This window comes from Taudactylus pleione, unplaced genomic scaffold (assembly GCF_031769625.1).
Source record: "Taudactylus pleione unplaced genomic scaffold, aTauple2 ptg000037l, whole genome shotgun sequence".
Classification (NCBI taxonomy): Eukaryota; Metazoa; Chordata; class Amphibia; order Anura; family Myobatrachidae; genus Taudactylus; species Taudactylus pleione.
In genome coordinates, this window is record NW_028284439.1 from 19,482,898 (window position 1) to 19,506,781 (window position 23,884).

The window sequence follows — 23,884 nt, forward strand, 5'->3', positions numbered from 1 at the left end:
TTATGTTGACCTTCAAGAAAATTGAACCATATTCCCTGGGCCTGTCTTCCCTTCTGCCGCCCTGCATAATATCGCTGTCATTCTGCTATGGCATGAACATCAATGCAATTAATTTCCGGCTCCCTCCTTGGAGATGTCTGTAGATATCCCAACCTATTGAAATTCGTTTCAGAAATAAAGTTTATCAGAGGAAATCTGTAATTAGTTAGCTGGCTTCTTTAGACAGGCGGAGTCTTGAGTTAATTTATTATATAGAAGGATTTTCTTTGAAACTGCGGGCATTTATTTTATCAGACAAAAGCCAGCTGACCTCTAAATAAAACATACATGTCAATTTCACTGTGTTGTGTAAAAATAAATGTAATTGGACTCTGGAATTTATTTTACTAGAAAATACCTGGTTTTATTTGTTGTATTGTTCAGCAACACTAATTAGGAGGAGGAGGAAAATGGAGGTGGAGGATCAGAACAACATTAATCAAAATGCATTGTGATAAGAGTTTTCCTTTAAAAGAAATTTTGAAGGCAACTTGCAAATCCACCACGTGTATGTGAGAAGAATGGAATTATGTGGTGCTAGTCAGATTATGGGTTTAGCAAGCTTTGGCCCTGATTCAGAGCCGGACGCTCTGACCAGAGCGCTCGCTCTGAATCAGGGCCCACCTCCATTAAAATGGAGCGTCCTCCTGGACGCTCGTATAGCTGTGGGTCACCACCCACAGCATATACGAGTGTGCAGGATGATGGTCGCGATGGTCTTGACCATCGCGACCATTGCCACTGCGAGCAGAAGCCTGCGGTTGAGTTTCTCAACCGCAAGGCCAGGAGTGATTTTGGCTCTATCAGAGCCAAAATCACTCCCACTGACATCACTAGTGATGTCAGTGGGGCCGGCACGCCCACCAAAGGGGGCGTGCTGTCAATCAACATCGACAGCACGCCCCCTTTGATCAGACACTACGAGCGAAGGAAAGTCCTTCACTCGTCGCGTCTCGTGCATGCGCACGACGGAGCTCCCTCCGTCGTGCGCATGCGCAGTGCAGACCATCGACCCACTTGCGAGCGGACAGCCGCTCGCGAGTGGGTCTGAATCAGGGCCTTTGTCCACATAGATATGCCACTCTCATACTCTGTCACTTCTGAAAATACCATATGGCAACATCAGTGTTTATGTATGATGTATAATAAGACCCAGAAAAAACACAAATTTTCCAAACAGATATTGTACTTAAAATGTTATATATAGTGTACTGTAGAAAACGATTAACAAAACAGAAAACAATATAAAATACTAGAGATGTGCATGGACCCCCATGTTTTGGTTTTGGTTCTAATTCATCATCGTGTTTTGGTTTTGGCAAAATCACCCTCAAGTGTTTTGGTTCAGATTTGTTTTTGGATTCCTTAAAAATCAATGAAAATTGAAAAGCAATAAAAAAATTTTATAAAACAGCTATTTTGGGCATGTTTACATGCAATGCAAAACCCAAGTTAGGTTTTTAAATCCAAGTTCCGAACTGACTGCAGAACCGAAGCAGGATTCTGTTTGACTCAGAACCCCAAAGTAATTTCGAACTAGGACTTGATTCAACTCGGAGACTCTAACTTCGGGTGTGTTCGTATTTCAGGAAAACTGAACCGCACATCTCTATAAAATACATAAATTATGTATTCTGCTGTAGGGGTAAAATAATTTGTAGCAATAAACTAATATGGTTATGATATCCAGGAGCGTATCTATAATGGGTGCAGTGCACACCGGCCCCAGAGCCAAGGGGGACCCACGCCGCTTATCCTGCACCCATAGACTATACTTACCTTTTACCTGATGCTGCAGAAATCACCTGGAAAGTAGAGTTGTAGCCATTTTTCGGGAAATACGTGCATACGCACTGTGCTAGTGTACAGAGCTCCCATGTCTACCTTTTTTAAAAATATATTTTTTTGTATATATCTTAATATATTTGATGTATCTGTTATCTGGTGAGTATTGAGAGAACATACCCTTTTTGGTTAATAGTCTTTCTCTTCGCACAGGAGCAATTTCATCTCGCCATAGCGCCCTGCATCTCATAACAACCTACGCCATGTTACCACAGTACCTTTTATCTCACCTCAGCCCCCTGCATCTCACAACAGCCTCCTGCTTTTCACTCCTGCCCCCTGCATCTCACCAGTGTCACCACAACCCCCTCTACTACTGCTGCTCTGCAGCTGGCTGGGGCCCGGCCATTGGGATGTCCTGGGAAGGGCAGGAGGATCATGGATGAGAGATTTGTATTGCAGCTACCATAAGCATTATCATCAGCATGTCCCCAGGGCTGGGGCACCTGTGCATATTTCCACAGCCTCCATGTGCACCTCTCTTCAGATGCTGGACATGGCAATGATAAATGTATTTCCTGGGCTTACTGTTGAGCTTCTTCGTCATGGTGCCCTTGTCCGAGAACAGTGCTTACTTTCATGGGAGGTGCCTCCTGTTCACCGAGGATGTGTGGCTGAGCATAAACATCATGCTGGTGAGGGAGCATTTCACAGTGGAGGAGTGTTGGGTGGAGTCCGCCTGCAGGTTCAGCGTAGGGATGGACTTCAGGATCCCATGGTTACTAACCATCAATGTTTTTGCTCTGATTGTAGTGTTCTTACCATTTGATGGTGGCGGTCCAATGTTTGCACCATCGAATGGAAATCATTTGATGGTGTTCTGATGGTTATTTGTTTTTAAAAAATGCTTCTTCCTGGCTACTGTATCTGCATGAGGGCATATTCATGGGTTTGTTGGAGGCTGTTTTTCACTCTCTGTCTGCCTGAGATGTGACCTTGCTCAGTCCCTGACTTCCTCCCCTCTCTAAGCTGCAGCTAAGAAACAGGGCACATTGCTAGCTCTGATTGGATCAGTTATTTCAGCACAATGACCAGCTCCTATACAAACAGCAGCTTGGTGATAATTTTTTTCTGTTACTTGCTTCACTAAAATTGTGACTGCTTGGCTCCATTTTGTCACAGATGGATGGTTCATACATCTTAACCTTCCTCGACCAATGCTTTATAGAATAGTGAAAACTCCATCAAAATCCATCCAGTCATTCAAGAGACTAGCCCGAATGAACAGAAAGACCCCCTAAACTGAGGACTTTATTTTATATACTGTATATAGAGAGTTAATTTCTTGCTGCTCAATATTTTTAATTGATAATTATTAAAAGTTATATTTTAAAGTATACAATTTTCTATATAAATAGTGCCCCCACAAAGGATTTTCCTTTTATTTTGCTTCTGCAGACTGGGCAAACGCAGGAGTTCTACAGGAGTATCCAAATGCTTGGTTTTTTAGCAAGTGTGGCCAGCCCATGAAGAAGGCATAATTAGCACCTAACAAGCAATAGTCTTCAGGCCCTCATACACCTAATGACTGAATGTCTGATCCTGTGATCGGATCGGAAATGCCGATCAGTCGGTTGGAAATACCGACCGGTGGCCATCGATGTTCCGCGTTCTGTCGGAGGATCAGTGAAATTCCCAATGTTAAATTTCACGGATTGCAAATCATGATCATATTTTGATCGCAATCAACAAAGCAGTTAAATCCAACATGTTGGATTTCACTGATCTCTAACCTGGCTTCTCAGGATCGCAGTATTGCAACAATCTGTTGCTAGTGTATGGGAATACTCGCCTACCTTTTCTTTCTCCTCCCCGGGAGAAGCCCGGGGAGAAGGAGCAGGTGGGTAGCAACAGGGGTGAGGCCTAATGATTCGCTTAATTTAGCCCCACCCCCTTTGTGATAAATTACTTTTGGCACAAATTTAAATAGGGGGCAGGCGAAATGACGCTATTAATGAAGAATTGCATCATTAAGCCCCGCCCCCTACACAGGGACCCGTGATCACTGTGGAAATTCTACCTATTCTGCCCACTTCACTAGGATACATGCCTACTCTTCCAGGGGTGCGGGGGGTTACCCAAAAAATCAGGAGCCTCCTTCGAATTCCGGGAGGGTAGGCATGTATGTGTATGGGGACCATTCATCATACAAAGTGGAGTGTGTATAATACTTCAGGCAAACTTTATACAGGGTGAGTGATCACAGTAAGCCGTTAGATGGGGCAGTAGGGCGAGCCAGCATGAGCTGAATGTTTTTATTTCTACATCTGGGGACAATTCCTGTGCTCTGTGGAGCAGCTACAGGAGACTGTTGAAGCAGCAGAAGAACCTAGTACCAGCCCTGGACAGATATGTACATATTAGTCTCCATATACATTGGATAGTGTATGTCAGTGTTTCCCAACTCCAATCCTTAGGGACCCCTAACAGTGCATGTTTTACAGATATCCTCAGTAAGTGAAATAATTAGCCCTATCTGTAGATCTTTTCAAATTTGTCAACCAGTAATGACTACACCTGTGCACCACCTAGGAGACCTGGAAAACATGTACTGTGAGGGGTCCCTGAGGACTGGAGTTGAGAAACTCTGGTGTATTTTGCTGTCTGTACATAGATGGGGCGGATGCAGAGTGAGACCTGCACCAGTAAACTAACTCTGTGCTGCCACACACATACATTAAGCACTTATGCTAATTTGTGTGATTCTGGCACTTATGCCCGCGTGCAACTGGAGAGGCGAGCTGGGTAGGGAAGAGGCATTGTATGTTCCTGTGTCAGTATTTTACCAATCGTTTTTCTTACACAAGATGTAGAGTTGTATCTGGACTATTACAGAAATATTTTAAGTTTTATTGAAACAAATGCATATTTTGCAAGCTAACTAAATGGATAAAAACATGAGTGCCAGTGTACGTGATGTATGTCTGGCATGAACCGGGCGCATATGTTACTGGTGCAGAGCTGCAAGTTTGCAATTATGGCTTTTTAGTAAACACATTTTCCACCTGTAATATGTGGTGAATTTGCCACATGTCACATGTCCAGGGTTTGCTAAATTTTGAATTCTCTGATAAAAAACTGGACAGATTGGGGCATTTCTTGCGGAATGTGGTCTAGGTGTATTTATGTGCACTGTATTGCGTCCACATTATTTATGGGCATTTCCATAGTAAATAAGCAGCTGCAAAGCCTTTTTCTTCAAGTAAAAAGACTTTCTTTGTACATGTCCTTGGAGTAGTCTGTACTTTGAGGCCTTTGCGTCAAGTACAGACCCTCATGATTTATTTAAGACCTTAATTAACCTGGCACAATCAGTATTTTTAGGACTGAAATAAGGAAGAATTCAACAAATGAAGAGGAAGCTCCTACACATGCAGGGCCCAATCCAGAGTTAGGAGCAAATATAAAAAAAATGAAGTAAAAAATAATCAATTTGCTCCTGGAACAAACCAGGTTGCATTGCAGGGGGTGCAACTGCATTATTTACTAGTTTTTATTCACCTCAGTCTGTCCCCGGCTCTGCTCCGTCCCTCACTTCATCCTTCCACGCCCCCCCTCTATCGGCTGCTCTGCCCAGTTCTGTTCAACACCACAAACGCACAAACACACATACACACTCTGGGGGTCATTCAGACCCGCTCGCGAGCGCAGGACGCTCGCAAGTGGATTGATGTTACCCCAATGCGCATGCGCACGACGGAGGGAGCTCCATTGTGTGCATGCGCGAGACCCGGACAGCGACAGCCAAGCTGTCACTCTGGGTCTCGCACCAAAGGGGGCGTGCTGTCGATGGTGACTGACAGTACGCCCCCTTTGGTGGGCATGCCGGGGGCGTGGCTGACAGACCGTCTGGGTCCGGCCCCACTGACATCACTAGTGATGTCAGTGGGAGTGATTTTGGCTCTGATACAGCCAAAATCACTCCAGGGCTTGCGGTCACCGAGAACCTACTGCAGGGTCTCGTCGCAAGCCCGATGGTCGCGATGGTCTTGACCATCGCGACCATCTTTTTGGCCGCTCGCATATGCTGTGGGTGGTCACCTACAGCTATGCGAGCGGCCAGGAGGCCGCTCCATTTTTAGGTAGGAGGGCACTGATTCAGAGCAAGCGCTCTGGTCAGAGTGTCCGGCTCTGAATCAGGCCCTCTGTCCTGCTCCAAAACTTACTCTGTTCCTGGCAACCTCTTCTTAGTCAGGGGCAAAACTATGGGAGACAATGGTGGCGCCTGCCGCCGGGTTCCAGCTCTGAAGGGGCACTTTCTCCATTGTCCACAACATATTCACCCCACTTAGGGCTGTAAATATGTACCTGGAGTGTACCGTCATGGCCGCCCATTACATGGCACCCCTTCCCGGCACCTGACAAGCCACCATACACTGGTGGAGAGCTCCATGTCAGAACATCAGCTACTGCCTTCGTCTAAAATTCGTCACCAAATTATAACATGCCTCCAGGCATCTGAGATGAATTTACGCCACTGTTCCCAGTCTAGGGCCCAGTGGCGTCACAAAGAGGGTGCTGGTGTCACCCGCCGAAGGGTTGACACCAATGTGCTCACTCCTCAGTGACAGGAACAGGGTGCTGCACTGTAGCATTACATGCAGCACTCAGCTCCTGACACAGTGAGGGAGCCGGCACTGCAAAACAAACTGGTCCCCGGGGGCAGTCAGCATCTCCGGGATCCCCATAGTGACAAAAACGGGGATTCGGGGTGCATGGCCACGCCCCCACCCATGAGGCCACATCCCCACCTGTGAGGTCATGCCCCCTTTTTTGCCAACGCCGCTCCCTCCTTCCTTCCACTTGTCAGCAGCCCAGCACACACTGCAGTGTGCTGGGCTGCAATGGGAGACTGTTCTCTGTGTCCTCTGCTTGTGGGGGAGGGAGAGTTATCACACTGATTGCGCCCCCCCCCCTGAATTTGCGCTGGATTGAGCGGCTCACAGCACCACCCTCCTGAGTGCTTAGAGCAACTTTGCGGTGCTGCAAGAAGGCTTTTTTTTAAAGGGGGTGTGGCAAACACTCCCTCAACTAGGATATTCCTTCTTCCTCCCCCTGGGCACAGGCCGGCTGTCTTCGGCCCTGGCAAGCGGTGCTCTGTGGGTGGCACCATTGCTGCCTCACTCCCCTTGCTTCTAGCTAGCAGGAGTGCCTGTAATGGCACTCTGCAGCCAGGAGCATTGCTACAGTGCTACCTGGCCCTGCCCCCTCAGAGTGACATCATGATGGCATCCAATCAGGGGGTGTGCCGGTAGTGGGTGCTAGCTCCCACTGCGCCTGCATGATGGAGACGGGACAGACCATACACAATTATTATATAGATTTTGGCATGCAGGAAAAATACTGGTTGCTTTTGCATGTAGCAAACAAATACTGGGCAGCTTTGTTTTACAGTGAAATATGTATGTATTGCTAAAGGTCGATTTTAATGGATTTCAAATTGATCTAAACTGATTAACATCAATGTTGTCTTTCTGGGGTTAAATCACACATTTACTAACAGACAATTTAAAAAAAAAAATTTTTTACATGTTAGTAAATGTGTGATTTAACCTCAGAAACACAACATCGAAGTTGATTGTTGAAATAAATTATAAATATGTATGTTTTTTTTTTTGTTTTTTTTACTTGAAGATAACAGAGAAATGATAAGAAAACCAGGATCACATTTACATTTTATGAGACTTGGCATAAAACAGACACAATACTAATTGATTGAGAAAAGACTGAATGAGCTGCACAATATAATTCTTTGTCAAGAGATTCTGCAAATGTACAAAATAATTTCTTTTCCTTTTTTTAACATCTGTTTAGTGAAGAAGAAACAATACAGAACCGTCCAAGGAACAATTACAGGTTGCACAAGTGGAGATGGGACTGAGATGCGTACTACTCTGTGGGCCTGATTCATTACCAATCGCCACAGCGATTGCTCGTGCAATCGGCCGATTGTTACGTTCTCCGCATGCTTCGCAGTGCGAACGTTGTTACAGGGGCGGGCATAAATTAGCCATTGCGATGCCATACACAGCTCCGGCAAAGGTGCAATTAAGGACGGAGTGAGCAAAGTAAAACGCAGTGCATGGCAAGCAGCAATAATTTAACAGCAGCATTCTCCCAAATACTCTGCACCCAGAAGTACATTATATAAGTCTTGGTGCTGACACCCATATTAGGGACAGCAAGTTTCAGTGCACATTGGGGTAGATGTATGATAGCGGCACTTAACGTGCCACTATAACGCTACCCGCTTCGCCTCTTTACCGAGGCGAAGCAGGAAGCACTACCCATGAGATGTAAGAACATCTCATTGGCCGGAGAGGGGGAGCATTAACTCCCCCCTCCGGCGCTACCTGCTATAGACAGCAGCTCATCAGCCTAGTGCTGATGCCCTGTGTCTCTGTCCCAGCTGGCTCCACTGAGCATGCGCGGGATCTCACAAGTATCGCAAGATCCCCGCATGCAGCCTGGAGCCGGCAGCCGCCGCAGCAGGGACAGCGCTTTCCCTTGCTGTGGGTATAGGGCAGCGCCAGGCTATAGCTGTCGATAACGACAGCTACAGCGGGCCGAACGGTCAGGCAATCTGACCATTCGTACATGGCCCAGGCTATCGGCGCTGTATAGCGCCCCTGTCATTTACCGCCCAAACCCCGATCATACATCGGGGAGAAGCGGTATCAGCGCACATAACGTGCGCTGATACCGCTTCTGGGCTTCATACATCTCCCCCATTATATGAAAGGATAATGCAGAGACAGTATGGACATGGAAACCTATGCTGATAGTTCAACTTTACAGTCAGCCATAACTAATATTCGGGGGAGAAGAAGCATAAGGGAGGAGATCAGTTGGAATACAAGAAGCTTTCAGTGAGACATTGATATCCTCTCTATGGGAGGTACTGTAGCTAACAGCAGAAAGGAAAGAATACATATAGCAACAGTAATTGAAGTCTTACAGCTTGGTGACAGCATAAACTAGGCATATTGGATTGTAAATCCAATTTATGTAACCACTGGAAAGCAGCATTCTTTAGCTGTATGAATATGACACTGGCTTTACTTCTTAAGACACACATGTAATTATTATAAAACTTGTCAGTGTATATGTAAGTAAACTCCTCAAGCACTTAAGGAAGACAACTATGGACTTTAATAGTATATGGACTTCCTTTTTACCTGCTAGGTGCTAGCAAAATCAGATCGCAATGAATGACTTGCACACGCGCACTGCAAATTATATGCATGCGCACATGTGTGATTATCGCTCCCAGCGAGCGAGCGTGCCCTAGCGAGAGACTCTGAATGAGGTCCTTAGATTGTAATTGAGGGTTCCATTTGCATATGGAAATGATAATATGTTGTTCTTGTAATGTATATTGTCCTAATATGTTATAAGTGAATTTATAATTTATGAAAATATAAAGTAATACACAGAAAGTGATCTATATACGTTGTGCAAAGTCACCACAGCAGCCTGTGAAAAAAGAGCCTTCACCTTAATAGCTCTCAAAGTGTAAACCATAAAAGTATCAATGTATTCACTATGGCTCTTACAGTGTGTTCCTTAATAACTCTGAATTTTAATCACCCAAAGTGATAAAAATTATAAAAAATACATCTTACTCTTAATAGTAAATAAATATAATCTTCTTCTTATAAACCCTTTTCAAATTGAAGTCGACATAAAAAATAAACACAAAAGAATCGCAAACAATAGTGCAATATTGTCGAATAAACTTCTAAATGTTAATAGTTGGTAATGCACTCACAAAATCAATATAAAATCAAGCGTATATCCTCCACAGTGAACATTTTCCTTAATATGGGCTTGTTTCTGCGGAAATTCAACTCAGGATACCAAACTTCTCAGCTGAAGCTCTTAAATATAAACACATAAAATCGCAAAAAACGTGCAATACTGTTATGTAAAAAACTGTAACAGATTTTATTAAGTTGCACTCAGGAATAATCACAAAAAAAGAGCATGTATCCTCATAGTATGGGGCTTGCTTCAGAAACGAAAGCTGGGCTAATCCAATCCCTCTAGGTTTATAAACAAGTGCCGGCTCCTTGTTTCACCCTTACAGATATCTCCCAGACAGTGTCCTCAGCAGTCCTCCTGTTAGAAGTCACCAGCCTAATGCATTTCGGATTCAACAATCCTTCATCAGAGGCATGGTGACATTACAATAGAAACCCCCTTAAATACCCACCCAACCGATCAATCAGTCATTGCAGCTGATCCAATTAAGTTCAGGAAATAGCTTTCTACAATCCTGCAGCATATGGAATTCATACTTCCGGTATCCTGCGTATCAGACGAAGACCATCACGGAGCATGTAATTGAACTGCCGGGAGCCACGTGTCACATTCCCGGTCATGTGACTTCCTGGTTTGCGTTCCATAATGCGGGCCATCTGTTTAAAGTGCTTGTGCTTAATCGTCCAGGGATATATTAATCAGTGATTTGGCCTCACTTGTTTATATGGTCCATAATGCATACAAAAAGTAAACAAGTGTCATAAATTCATATTTAGAATTCATACAGGCAAAAAATTCATAAAATAATAAATACATATAACTCATATTATAAAAAACATTTAAGCTCGAAATCTCCGTTCAAGCCATTTGGCACCAAGGTCTTTAAATTATAAATCCATCGCATCTCACACTGAGATAGTCTAATATCTATATTATTTTGTTTCCAGGTGGGGTTAACTTGTTGAATGGCCCAAAATGATTTAATGTTACACTCCTTACATTGATGTTTATTTTTAAAATGGGCTGAAACAGTATGGGAATCAAGTCCTTTTCTTATATTATAAATGTGCTCTGATAAATGGGTCTTAAGATTCCTCCCCGTCTTCCCCACATATAGTAAGCCACACCTACATTCGATGGCGTACACTACGTTTTTTGAGTTGCAGGTCAAAAATTGTTTTATTGGATAAATCTTGCCTATTACTGTAAATTCTTTTATCTTACTTACACCCTTAGTTGAACTACACATAAGGCAAAGTGTTAACCTAATTCAAGTGGAGTGTAGTACTTACCTTTAGACATTGGAAGAGCGTCATCGCTGGAGATCTGTAGAGAAAAATAACAAGTGGTTGGTTTGTTATATGTACATTTATGTAAACAAGTATTACAAATTTATATGTGCAGCATACATTAGTTACAATAACAGGGATTATAACTGACTTTAATGTTTATTCTGATGTACTGAGCAGCTCATTTTATTAAAAGCTTAGGTGGAGGCACACAACAATAATAAGAGAGTAATAGTAACCTCCCAGAGGAATAGTGGGGTTACATTATCCTTTATTTATATGGCACCACAAGTGTTACGCAGCGCCTTACATAGTACATAAACAAATAGGTTGACCAGTGACTTACAGTACAATACAATACAGGACAAGGACATGTATAATATACATTGCTACATTAGCGACCATAACACCCAGAAAGCAATAGAGCAAAGCAACCAAGTGTTAGATTCCCTAGTGGGGAGTAAGAAGTAGATGAAAGTAAAGTAAGGAGAAGCACAAGAGGGTAGAGGGCCCTGTTTGTAAGAGCTTACATTCTAAAGGGGAGGGTCAGACAAACAGGTGTGAATTGTATTCAATGTTACCGATGGTTTTGCAGACTTGCAAAGTATTACAGATGTGTGTAGGGTCAAGTGGGCGTCCTTATGTTTGGCTGCGATGACGTTACGATTGCAATCATTAGCATTTTTTGCAGTGAGACTGTGTGCGTAATCGCAGCAGTGATAGCAATAGCGATCAATAATGAATTAGGCCCTTAGTCACATAAAGCACAAAGCATATACAGTACAGTGTGAGACCATTCATTATACTGTATGCTCCGCAAAAGACTTGTCTTCAAATCTGCATCATCCCCATTATGTGCAGTGTATTAGACAATAAACACATAGGGCCAAATGTAATAGGGTGTCTGTTTTGGTAAATTGCGAGTTTGGTGCTAAACTCGCAATTTTTCACAATTCTCCAATGTAATAGGGTGTCTGTTCACTAAAACTCGCATTTTTCAGAGTTACTAAAACTCTCCATTCTCAAACTCGCATCCAGATGTTTTCACATTGAAAACAATCAACTTGCCCAATGTAATAGAGTGTCTGTTTCAGACTCGCAAAAAAAAGATTACCAAAAGTCCCCAAATAATAGACCTGCTTCAGGCTAGCGAGTACATCCTGAGCAGGTCAGATTAACACAGAAACATGCACATATCCATGAGATATGTACATGTTTCTGTGTGTACTTATGTAAAATGTTTTTAAATGAAAAAAAAAATGACGTGCACCCCCTCCCCAAAAGCATAACCAGCCCCAGGCTTTATAAAGCCTGTTCTGGTTCTAAAAATACAGGGGCCAAAATGCGTAGGGGGCCCCTGTATATTAAGAACCAGCACAGGGCTTTGTTGAGCTGGTCCTGGTTCTGGAAAATCAGGGGACAAAATGAGTAGGGGTCCCCTGAAAATTCCAGAACCAGCACCGAACTCTGTCTAGCGGGGGGATAATGCCACAGCCAGGGAAAACCTATCACCGGTTTCCCCGGCCAAAGCATTATCCCTGACTACTAGTCAGTCCAGGCCGGGGATCCCAATAAAGGGGTCCCCCTCTCCAGGGCACCCCAGGCCTAGACTGATAGCCCGGGGCTATCCCCGGCACCCTATGCCCGTGGGTGCCGGGTTGATAGTGTTAGTGTAAAAATAAAGTTTCCATATTATCTTTAGTTGTAGAACCACAAGTGCCAGCAAGCCTCCCCTGCATGCTAGTATTTGGAGAACCACAAATACCAGCATGCGGGGCATTACGGGCCCGCTGGCACTTGTAGTTCCACAACTAAAGAAATACATAAACAAACATACACCGTGAAAGTATAATTTTAATAAAACATACATGGACACTCACACTCACACATACTCACCTAGTATCTGAAGTAATCCATAGGGGTGTACCTATAGGGGTGTGCATTAGCTTGTAGCAAGAATAAAGTCTTCAGCGTTAGTAGCAACAGTATCAGTTTGGAAAGAAGTGCTTGGAGATTACTTTGTAACAGTGTCTAGTCTGCAGCCTCACTGGCTTGCTTTCTGTATACACAGAGTATTAGCTCTCTTCACATGGTAACTGTAGCTATCCTCACTCGTTTACGACTCAATGTAAGATGCTACTAGTAGCCTGTGGTGTATCGCTGTCTCATTTATGAGTCACTATCAAGTATTGCCTCTGCAGCTATTCTATAAGGACTTACAGTTTAGGCTAACTAACCTAAATGTCTCTTAACAGGTGTATGGAGTTGGGGATAACTGGGTAATGTGGTTTATCCATTCACTGTCTTTGTCTAGCGGTATGGGGATCGTATATTGGGGGTCTGAAAGAGGTCTCCCCTCTGCTGTACTCACGACAACCAGTTATTCAGCACCACCTGCCTCCTCTTAGCTGCCCTAGACGTTGGCCCCTGCACCTCAGTCAGCCACCTCCATGACTACTGGGCCGGCTTTAAAATCCACCCAGGTCTCCGCCTCTGCCACGCCTCCCGAAAGTCTCCTTCAACAGAGACAGGAGTATCCGATCAACTCTGAGTGAGTCTCCGCCTCTTCTGACCACTCTCCTGTGGGCTGCCGGAAGATATACAGGCCCTGCTGCCTGCCGCGATGCACTGGAGTCTCCTTCTCCTCACACCAACTGTGGGTAACTGCCTCTTCAGCGCATGTCTCTCCACCTCATAACCACTCTTGTGCCATCTAACCGGCATGATCACCAGATTCCCCCATTACCTATGTAACAGTCCTTCTCGTGCCCATTCACTTAACAGTTCTACAGACCTAGAGCAGTACCATACGTAGGTGCTCAGGGAGGAAATTATTTCCTGCATTCTCTCTGTATCAATTACTTTTTTACACCATAAATATTCATTTACATACATTATGCTACATAAAATAATATATCAAAACTTGGTTTTAATACACAGTTCCTCTATCATGAATATAATCCATTTCTGGGATATTACATTAGCATATGTGTCAAGGGGACAGTAAGGTGGGCATATGTGAGACATACAGAGATTTGTTTCTCTGCTGGGTCATAGGCATATCTATAATGGATGTAGTGTGTGTGACGCACAGGGGCCCCTGACACCAGGGGGGCCCAGCACCGCACACCCTGCACCCACAGCATACCTCACACTGCTGTTGACAAATGAGCCCCATTGTGTTCAGCTCCATCTTTCCAGTGATATATTCGGAGAGATGGCACTGCACATTAAGTGCAAAGACTCTGCCACTGTGCCAGAGCCTTTACATCTTCCGCACAGGCGCCATCTTCTGGAATATCAATGTGGCTGCAGACGATCCCACGCCCGTGTACATTTCAGTCTGGCAGAACCCCCAAAGTAATAGAAGGTAGGTGTCACCACTGGACATGGCACCACATTATTGTTTCATATATTACAAAATATCCATTACCTCTTTCTATTTAAATTGTGTTAGTAGCCTGATCCTGCTAGCTTTGTAAATCATGCAGGAGGATCAGACAATGTAATTCCACTTGACACACCATTCATTCTGACAACCATCTTAGCACTGCTGGTCTAATTATAATTACATTTCATATAATGAATGATCACAGTAATTCACTATCCCTTTATTTCCGCCTCTATCCCTCTTCATAAGGTGGGCTCAGAGTCTCTGATAGACTGGGATCATGCTGTGCGGTGATCAGCTGCTGCAGTTTACATTAGTTGACATGAGGTGGCGGCAGCATCCCCTGTTCCATGGGAGGGTTGCGCTAGGCCAGGCATGTCAAACTCAAAATCCCAACCGGGCCGAATATTCAAGGCAGGAGCGGATTGGGAATTTAAAGTGGCCCTGGAAAAAAACTCTAAAATTAGGCGTGCTTCCAGAAAGGTGGGTGTGGCCTCATGGCAAGGGGTGTGGCCTAATGTGAAATGCCATGCCTGCAAGCATTTCTCCCCATTTTAGTCATGCTGGGGGCATGCCCACCGCTCCAGGAGCTGATGGGCAAGCCCACAGTCCCTTTCTCCAGTGAATAAGCACAGCAACCATGTGAGTATTTTCTTACCTATTGGCACATAGAAAATTGGACCTCCTGTGGAGGATCAGACTTAACTGGAGAAGATTCTGGGAGCACAAACAGTGACAGGAAATGTTGGCTATGAGAACTGACCCAGGTTGTATGAATAAAGGAAGAGTATTTATTGATATCTTGAGGAATTACTGGGAAAGTCCATAGATGCGTCTGTAGACAGGTGCAGGGTTGAGCCCTGAGATGCATCTGTAGATAGGTGCTGGGTTGAGCCCTGAATACAGGTGCTGGACAGAGCCAGTGAAGAGCTGAGTACAGGTGCTGGGCTGAACCCAGTGATGAGCTGAATACAGGTGCTGGACAGAGCCAGTGAAGAACTGAGTATAGGGGCTAGGCTGAACCCAGTGATGAGCCGAATACAAGTGCTAGGAGCAGTGAGAGTCTTTAGGGAAAACGTGGTACACAGCAAGAGTTCAAAACAAAAGGGTGCTGAGCTATGTTCAGTATAGCCAAGTTCCATAGCAGGGGCTGAGCAGCGCTCAGTGTTGCAAAGTCCCAGAGCAGAGGCTGGGCAGTGCCCAGTATAGCAACAACAGGAACAGTATAGAACGGAGATCTGACAGGAGCCAAAAGGAAACCTAGAGGAGACGTTGCACAGACGCTGACTGAGTGTCTGTGATGAACTTTTATACCTATTGATTAATGTTGATTGGAGCATGTGGACAGCTGACCACAAGGGACCTCAGGATTGGAGATCTATACACCACCTGACAGAACCAATATGTCCGCGCCCATGCACCAGAGGATATTGGCTGAAGCCACAGGACATGCCAGCAAATGGAAGACACAGAGAGGTGGACATCACTCACTCAGACAGGGCTAAGTAACTTTACGTGGCCGACACTACACACAATAAAAACCAGGGTGAGCGTGCCAGAGTAGGCATTTGGGCACACGAGGCACAGATGCCCTGAGACTTGGTCGCAGTATGATAGTCTGGGTCCTGACACCTATATGATTTCTCTGCAGCTGGAAACCTCTGAAGAAATTGATCCTCCCTGGACATGCAGTGCATTAAGTCGGTATTCACTATTCATACAGGTGATCACATGGTCTGGAAGCCGCCTGTTTGTGTCGCAATAAAGCCAATGTCATCATCATGCAACAGAGGTTCAACCAGATAGTAACAGAAGTTTTGGGGCAAATCAAAAATGTGAGTTTCCCATATCAAACAATTTTATATTAATATATTAATAAAATATATTTGCTCATATGGTACCATTTGCATCAGTAATATGGTTTCATTAGAATTATTTTCTTACTGATGATTACTGTCCCCCAGTCTTGACCTGACCTGTCACCTGCCACAGCCCTGCACGCTGCAGATGCCCATGGTAGTGTTTGAGTCTTCCAGCCTCCCAGGCAGCCAGCCCATCTTCGTTGGGATCTCATGATTTTTAAATAAACCCAAAGGCCAGGTCTTCCTGGATTCTGGGCTGTCTACCAGGCACTGTAGTCAGCCGGATTGTCTCCTCTCCACTCTGCCTCCCCAGGCTGTGAAGGTAAACTTTTACTTCACACTTCCCAGCCTGGGGAAGGGGCAGAGTGGAGAAGAGACAATTGGGCTGACTGCCTGGGCGGCCCCCAGCCTCACAACTTACCCCACACCAGCACCCACAAACCCGCGCCTGACCAGTGCTTCAGTGCACTTCTCCTCGCTCTCACCGCGGCATCCGACACAGCAGGTGTTCTGGGTGGGGTTTTAATAGGATAATCTCTTCTCGCAATAGAGGCTCAGACAGGCTGCAGACAGCTGACAGTGACAGGGAGCCAGGCCGGGCTGCCTGTCATGCTAAAAATAAAAAAGCCGGGTGACGCGATTGAGAAGCGGACCCAAAAACCAATCGGCCTGCCAGGATTTTTCCCGCAAAAGATAAGTGCCAATCCGCCCCTGATTCAAGGTCTCAGAGTGTGTTGGCCACAAGAAAAAAAAAAGTCTCAATAATATGCTCCAGACCACATCCCCACATGACATAATAAAATAATATGCTTCATGTGCAGCACCTCCCACCTCAGCCATGTTTTTTTAACTAGTAACACTGCCCAAGCTCCTATCGCGGCAGCCAGGCCCGAGCAGAGCATCAGGGGTGAATGAAGGGCTCCGGTCTGGGCCGTATAATATATGTATTTAGGCCCACACTGTCAGGCCACATAAAATGTTTACTTGGGCCGCATGTTTGACATGCCTGCACTAGTCTGTGGCATTATAGTAATGCTGACATGGGGGAGAGCAGCTTCTTCTCTTTCATGTCAGATGACATATGCTAGGATAGGAAACAGTGGGTGCGGGGGCACAACCAGGGCCGTAGAGAGCCCGGCCGGGCCCGGATAAAGGTGGGGGCGTGGCCTAATTGTGGGAAGCGTGGCCACAAGTGTGTGCTGAGCTGCTGTGAGGGAGGGGGGGGTGATGCCGGACCCGGGCCCTGCCGGGGCCCTCTAGCAAGCCCAGGCAAACTGTACCCGCTCCCCCCGCTCTTGGCGCCCATGGGCACAACACCTGAGGGAAGAAAATTAGACGGCACCACATCTGAGTCTGGAGGCCTGGAGGGAGCACGTCGGCCCTAATCCCTATACCAAGGTGGTATATTTAGTACTAAAGTGGGAGTTTTTAGAAGTGGAGATGTGGCCCATAGCAACCAATAAGAATCTACATAACATTTATCTAGCACCTTTTAGAAGATAATAGCTAGAATCTTTGGTTGCTATGGACACCATCTCCACTACTAAAAACTCTGACTTTAGTAAATATACCCCCTAGTGTTGCTGGAAGAATAATTTTTCCTCTCTCACACTGGGATAGTTTGCATGTAATGAGAAACCTGCACCTGCAGCGTTTAACATTCAGCTGCTCATATTATTCTGCCTGACAGAGCAAAAATGTTTTTTAATGTCTCAATAAATAAACAATGACTTTATATTAAGGTAAAAAAGAAATGAAAATCACAAGAAGATTAAAAGAAAATCAGCGCCACTTATAGTTAATTGAAAAAGAAAACATGAGTGTAATTATTTCATAAGACTTTTCAGCGGGCATCACTACAGCAGAGCAGGGAGAGCAGCCAGCACCATATGGGATATACAGGGAAACATAGAACGCTAGCAGCAGGCAGAGAGAATGGGTGATTTGTATTTACAGGTCATTAGGAAAGCTTCACCTAGAGTTCAAATCTGGATGGCAAATGTCCAGAAATACAGAGAAGAGCAACGAGAGGAATTAGCAGATATAGCACTTCTGACACTCATTCCTATCAACATGATCTATATTGCCTTGGGTGCTCTGATTAAAATAAACTTATTCATATAGGCAACAGTGACCTTTATATCCAGTTTGGTGCCTGTTAAAATTACATTTTATTACATGCACATGTAGGGGCTGATGCAAATCCATATTAGCACTATGCACGCTCCGTTACTGACCGCACAGGCACATCTGAGTTATACACATTTCATTTGCATCTCCACTTGTGGCTGAATGGCTGTAACTGTTCTCACCAGGGACTAAAAACAGGCCCTGGTATTTATTAGATAGTTTATTTCTATTTAAAATACATAAAACGATCACATCATAAACTTTTAGATGAGAATAAGAAAACATTGTGAATCGAATATACATCTGGAAAATATGTTAGATATATTGCAAAATAAAAACATAAAAAGAAACCGTATCAATAACTGTTCAGTATTAGCTGAAGTAAAAAGGGTAGAAGAAAAGAAAGAAGTAGAGGATGAGGAAAGGGATAGAAAGAAGAAACAGAGAGGAGGAGGGGGGAGGCCTTGATATTTAAAGCACACAGGCCCACCTCACGTCAGCATCTGGCTCCTGGCATAATCTCCTCCCCTTACTATTCCTGGCTCCTCACACTTATTTTATACCATTACAAATATAAATAATATTAGAACATACAAGTGTACATCAATCTCTATATTAAAATACACATACAGAGCTGAGTGCTCACCGTGCAGGGGATTCAAACATGTGCCATACTCAGACAATTGGTTGGTTCTGTTAGGTAAAGCTGGCACTTCATTGGTGTAAGTCACAGGTTCTCAAACTCGGTACTCAGGACCCAAAATAGTGCATGTTTTCCAGGTCTCCTCACAGAATCACAAGTGAAATACTTAGCTCCACCTGTGGATTTTTTAAAATGTGTCAGTGAGTAATGAATACACCTGTGCACCTGCTGGGTGACCTGGAAAACATCAACGGAGGACCGAGTTTGCGAACCACTGGTGTAAGTCACACACAAAGAAAAGGGAAGACATTTTCTCAATTGACCAAGTCCTAGTTTAGCAGTTGTAGAGGCTAAGATGGTGATCACTATAGGAATTGTTTAGAACAGGAATGCTAAACAAAGAGGAGGACACATCAGTGCGCACCAAAGCAGAGCCGTAACTCCACATTCTAGTGCCTTGAGTACATAAAGAGCATTGGTGCCCATGCACAGTTGAAGTAGGGAGAGATAGCAGCGTAGGGAAACTGCATGCCGTAGGCGCACGGCGATAAAATCTTGTGTGGTCTCACTACGAAGGGGCGTGATCACACAATAGTACCCCCAATTCAAATTATGCCTCACAGTAGTGCTCCTTCATCTCATTACACCCATACTTTCCAACTCTCCCTCATTGTCAGGGAGACTCCCTGGGATAGTAGCAATCTCCCTGACTCCCTAAAGAGTCTATCACCTTACCCCCATTATGTAGCTGTTATATATTTGGGAAAATGGGATTATCAGCGCCATTTCCCTGCATTGGTCATAAGGCACATTGATCCCTATGGGATGTAGTCAGCATCCCGGCGTGTGGTATGCCGGCGGTCTAAGTAATGGCGCCAACATCCCGACATCGTCAGGATCCCGGCACCAGTATCCTGACCGACGGCATCCGTAAGTATCGCCAGTTAGGGGAGGGTTATGGTGCACGGTGGGGAGGGTTAGGCTACAAGAAGGGAGGGTTAGGGTTAGAAGGGGGGAGGGTAAGTATACTTACCCAACCCCTGCCGGGACACCAACCATCGGGATGCCGCTTTTGGTATTTTGACAGGCGGCATCCCGACAGCCGGCATCACATACCGATTCCTTAAATAATCTTCTATTGAAAAAAATATGCATATTTGTATACCTAGCCAGCACTCATCCAGAGACAAACCCTACCCGCTCAACTTCTCCCATAGAAAGATGAGAACATATTGCACCCCTGCAGAGACCACCCTTGTGGCCAGCAAATCTATTTTCACTATAAAAATGGGATAATTTATATAAATACGAGTGCAGGTAAAATATATCTGCCTGAAATGTACATGTTCCATTTTTATAAATAATCTTCAGAGAGAAGCAAAGCAATAAGAGGAAGGATCTAATAACTGACAGGCAGAGAGAGAAAGGGCTCCCCAGGAGGAAACATAAGTGAATTGAAATAATATCACAATCAGGTATAATGAGCAAATATAAATGAAAGTTCCAATGTTGTTAAGACATAAGACCAGATCTGACTAATACTTTAAAATTACTGGTACATTACATGTACGGCGACAGCGTCTGCAAATAGTGTCCGTCTGGTATCTGTAGTAAGTGGCATCCATCAGGTGTCTTTGTAGAAGGCGACCGTGTCCGCTTTACTCACATTCCGCCCGCGCCATGCTTTTCATACCCGGCCGCGTCATGATGCAGCAGCACGTGACAATCTCCACTGTCTTCAGCACGGTGCTGCCGGGCAGCCCTGCAGGCAGCTCACAGGAGCTATTAGAATGGCGTCCAGCTAGATTACCCGTACCCCTCCCTGCTGCGCATCCTCATACCCGGCCGCATCATGACATCATTACATGCCCGTGTAAAGACGTCACTACATCAGGGGGCGGCTGCACATAACACCGGGCAGCCCTGCACGCTGCCAGCTGAGAGGAGCTGGCTGAATAGCGTACTGCTGCCTGCCCGCCCAGATTCAAAATGCCCCATCTTCTTTTTTCCACACAGCCGCTGCGCTGCGTGATGACATCATTACAGCCTCAGCCTATTTTAAAAAGATGAACACTTGCTGAGCATAGCACCGCTTGGGAGGCGGTGCTGCAGTACCGGGTAAGCCTGCGCTTGGCCGGACCAGCCCAATTTGCCGTCAGCCGGCTCATCAAAGCGCTGTGCTGGTTCTTAATATACAGGGGACCCCTACACATTTTGTCCCCTTTATTTTTAGAACCAGGACAGGCTTTATAAAGACCGGGGCTAGTTATCTTTTGGGGGGCTGTCCGTCATATAAAAAAAAAAAAAAAAACATTTTTCATTAGTAGTACACACAGAAACATGCACGTATCTCATGGATAGTTACTGTGACCTGCTCAGGATATACTCGCTGTCCTAAAGCTGGTCTATTATTTGGGGATTTTTGGTTATTCTTTTTTTGCGAGTCTAAAATTCACACCCTATTACATTAGGAAAGTTGATAGTTTTCAATGGGAAAACATCTGGATGCGATTTTGAGAATGGAGATTTTTAGTAACTCTGAAAAAATGCGAGTTTACATGAACTGACACCCTATTACATTGGACAGTTGTGAAAAAGTGCAAGTTTAGCACAAAATTCACAATTTACTAAAACAGACAGCCTATTACGCTTGGCCCCAAACGTATGTATAGGAGAAGCATAGGGACGACGCAAGTGTTACTGCAACCGACTGAATGGGTCCCATCTACTCTATGTGAACCATCTGGTAATTTGGTTCTTTGAAAAAGACAGGTATCTGTTCACATAAATAAAAATTATCCAAATTGTCATCATTCTGGCAGTTTTCAGATCCAAAGCCACTTTAAGCCAGCCATGGTTTTATTGTATTCTATACAGAGCCATCCCACATATGTCTCTGTATATTAGGCCTGATTCTATTAGTCTGATTAGACTGAGCGCTCGCAAGCGGGTCGATGGTGCCCTAGTGCACATGCGCACGATGGAGGGAGCTCCGTCGTGCGCATGCGCGAGATCCGGGGAGCGACGGGTAAGCCGTCGCCCTAGGTCTCGCACCAAAGGGGCCGTGCTGTCGAAGTTGATTGACAGCACGCCCCCTTTGGTGGGCGTGCCGGGGGCGTGGCTGCCAGATAGAGGCGTTCCCATGGGAACCCTGGAGTGATTTTGGCTCTGATAGAGCTAAAATCACTCCAGGGCTTGTGGTCACCAAGACCCTACTGCAGGGTCTCGTCGCAAGCCCGATGGTCGCGATGGTCTTGACCATCGCGACCATCATCATGGACGCTCGCATAAGCTGTGGGTGGTAACCCACAGCTATGCGAGCGTCCAAGAGCCCGCTCCAAGTTTAGGTAGGAGGGCCCTGATTCAGAGCGAGCGCTCTGGTCAGAGCGTCCGGCTCTGAATCAGGCCCATTGTCCGATATCTTATAACCAGGGGTAGGAAACTTGTGGTACTCCAGCTGCTGTGAAACTACACATCCCAGCCTGCCCTGTCACAGGTATTCTGTTAGGGCATGCTAAATCTGTGGCAGGGCAGGCTGGGATTTGTAGTTCCACAGCAGCCAAAAAATCGGGAGGTTAGGCAAGTACTGCTAAAACCCTTGAAAAGCTGTACAGATTTATACACAATGTATTAAGGAGCTCATTCAGACCTGGACGTTAAGCTGCGCTCTCATGCAACTAAAAGGTTCCGGGTATGCAATTGCTGCGATCGCAGTGTCTGGTGTAAAGACGCCCTCTATGTCTTAGAGAGTGACGGCAGAGCGAACGCACGCTGGTATAAAGACACCCACTTATCTGTATTAACACACACCATCTCCTAGAAGTGTATGGATCATCGGAACAATCGAGAACCATCGAAGATGCACGCAGCGCTTGAGGTAGACCCTACCCCGCCACTGCGATCACTGTAGGCTGAATAACAACCAATGACGCATCTTTGCTAATTATACACACCAATAAAACTCAGTTTGGACGGCCAGACACGCCTGCATTCGCAGCACCACTCCCCCATTCACAAACACCTAACCCTGTTACCACCCACAAATGGTGCAATTTGTCACTCAAAATAGTTTCCAGTCTGTGTACTACGAGCGCACGATTGCCGGACGCAGTGACTGGTTCGCGCATGCATACTTTGATACATACGCATGCGCAAACGTGCAATAATCGCCCATAGCGTACGTCCGCAGCTTACCGAACGGGTCTGAATCGGGCCCTAATACCATACTAGCCACAACCGAAAACATATGCAAAGTAAGATGCAATATTCTTGTGCAATAAATATTCAATGTCAAAGTCTCAATGCATATATTGATCATGACCTAATTTAGATGGATACCCATGCTAACAATTTATACCTGTAACATGGCAGGGGGGAGCCGCGTCCTGTGCAGGACGGGACTTATGCGCCTGTTACCTGCACATGGTTTATTTCATAGGCCATGCCCCCTAAATGACGTTAATTGGGGGCGTACCCATATGCCACGCCTCCTGTTAACGTCAGGTTGGGCGCGAGCCCAGCACTACATCAGTAGCTGGGCTGCCCCCAGCCCTCTTCCTGGACTCAATTCATTCCTGTTCTCCGGGGCCCAACCTTCTGACCGCCCGCGGGACACTTCGTCCCGCAGGTGGAACAGCGGGGCAGTGCCCGAGAAACGGGACTGTCCCGCTGAAATCGCGAATGTCTAGTAGGGGTGCGCCCTCTATGCGGTGGCACCCCTGTTCGGCCACACCGCACTTACCCATCTCTTTGAGAATGTTGTACACTGCTCTAATTAAAAACACCCATGGATAGCTGGGTAGGTTGCTGGGCCAAAAAATAAATAAAGTCACAATCATTTTATACATTTAATTATTTAGGGCAGTGTTGCTCAGCTGAAGGTCTCAAGTACCCGCAGCAGGTTATAATTTGCGCATCTATT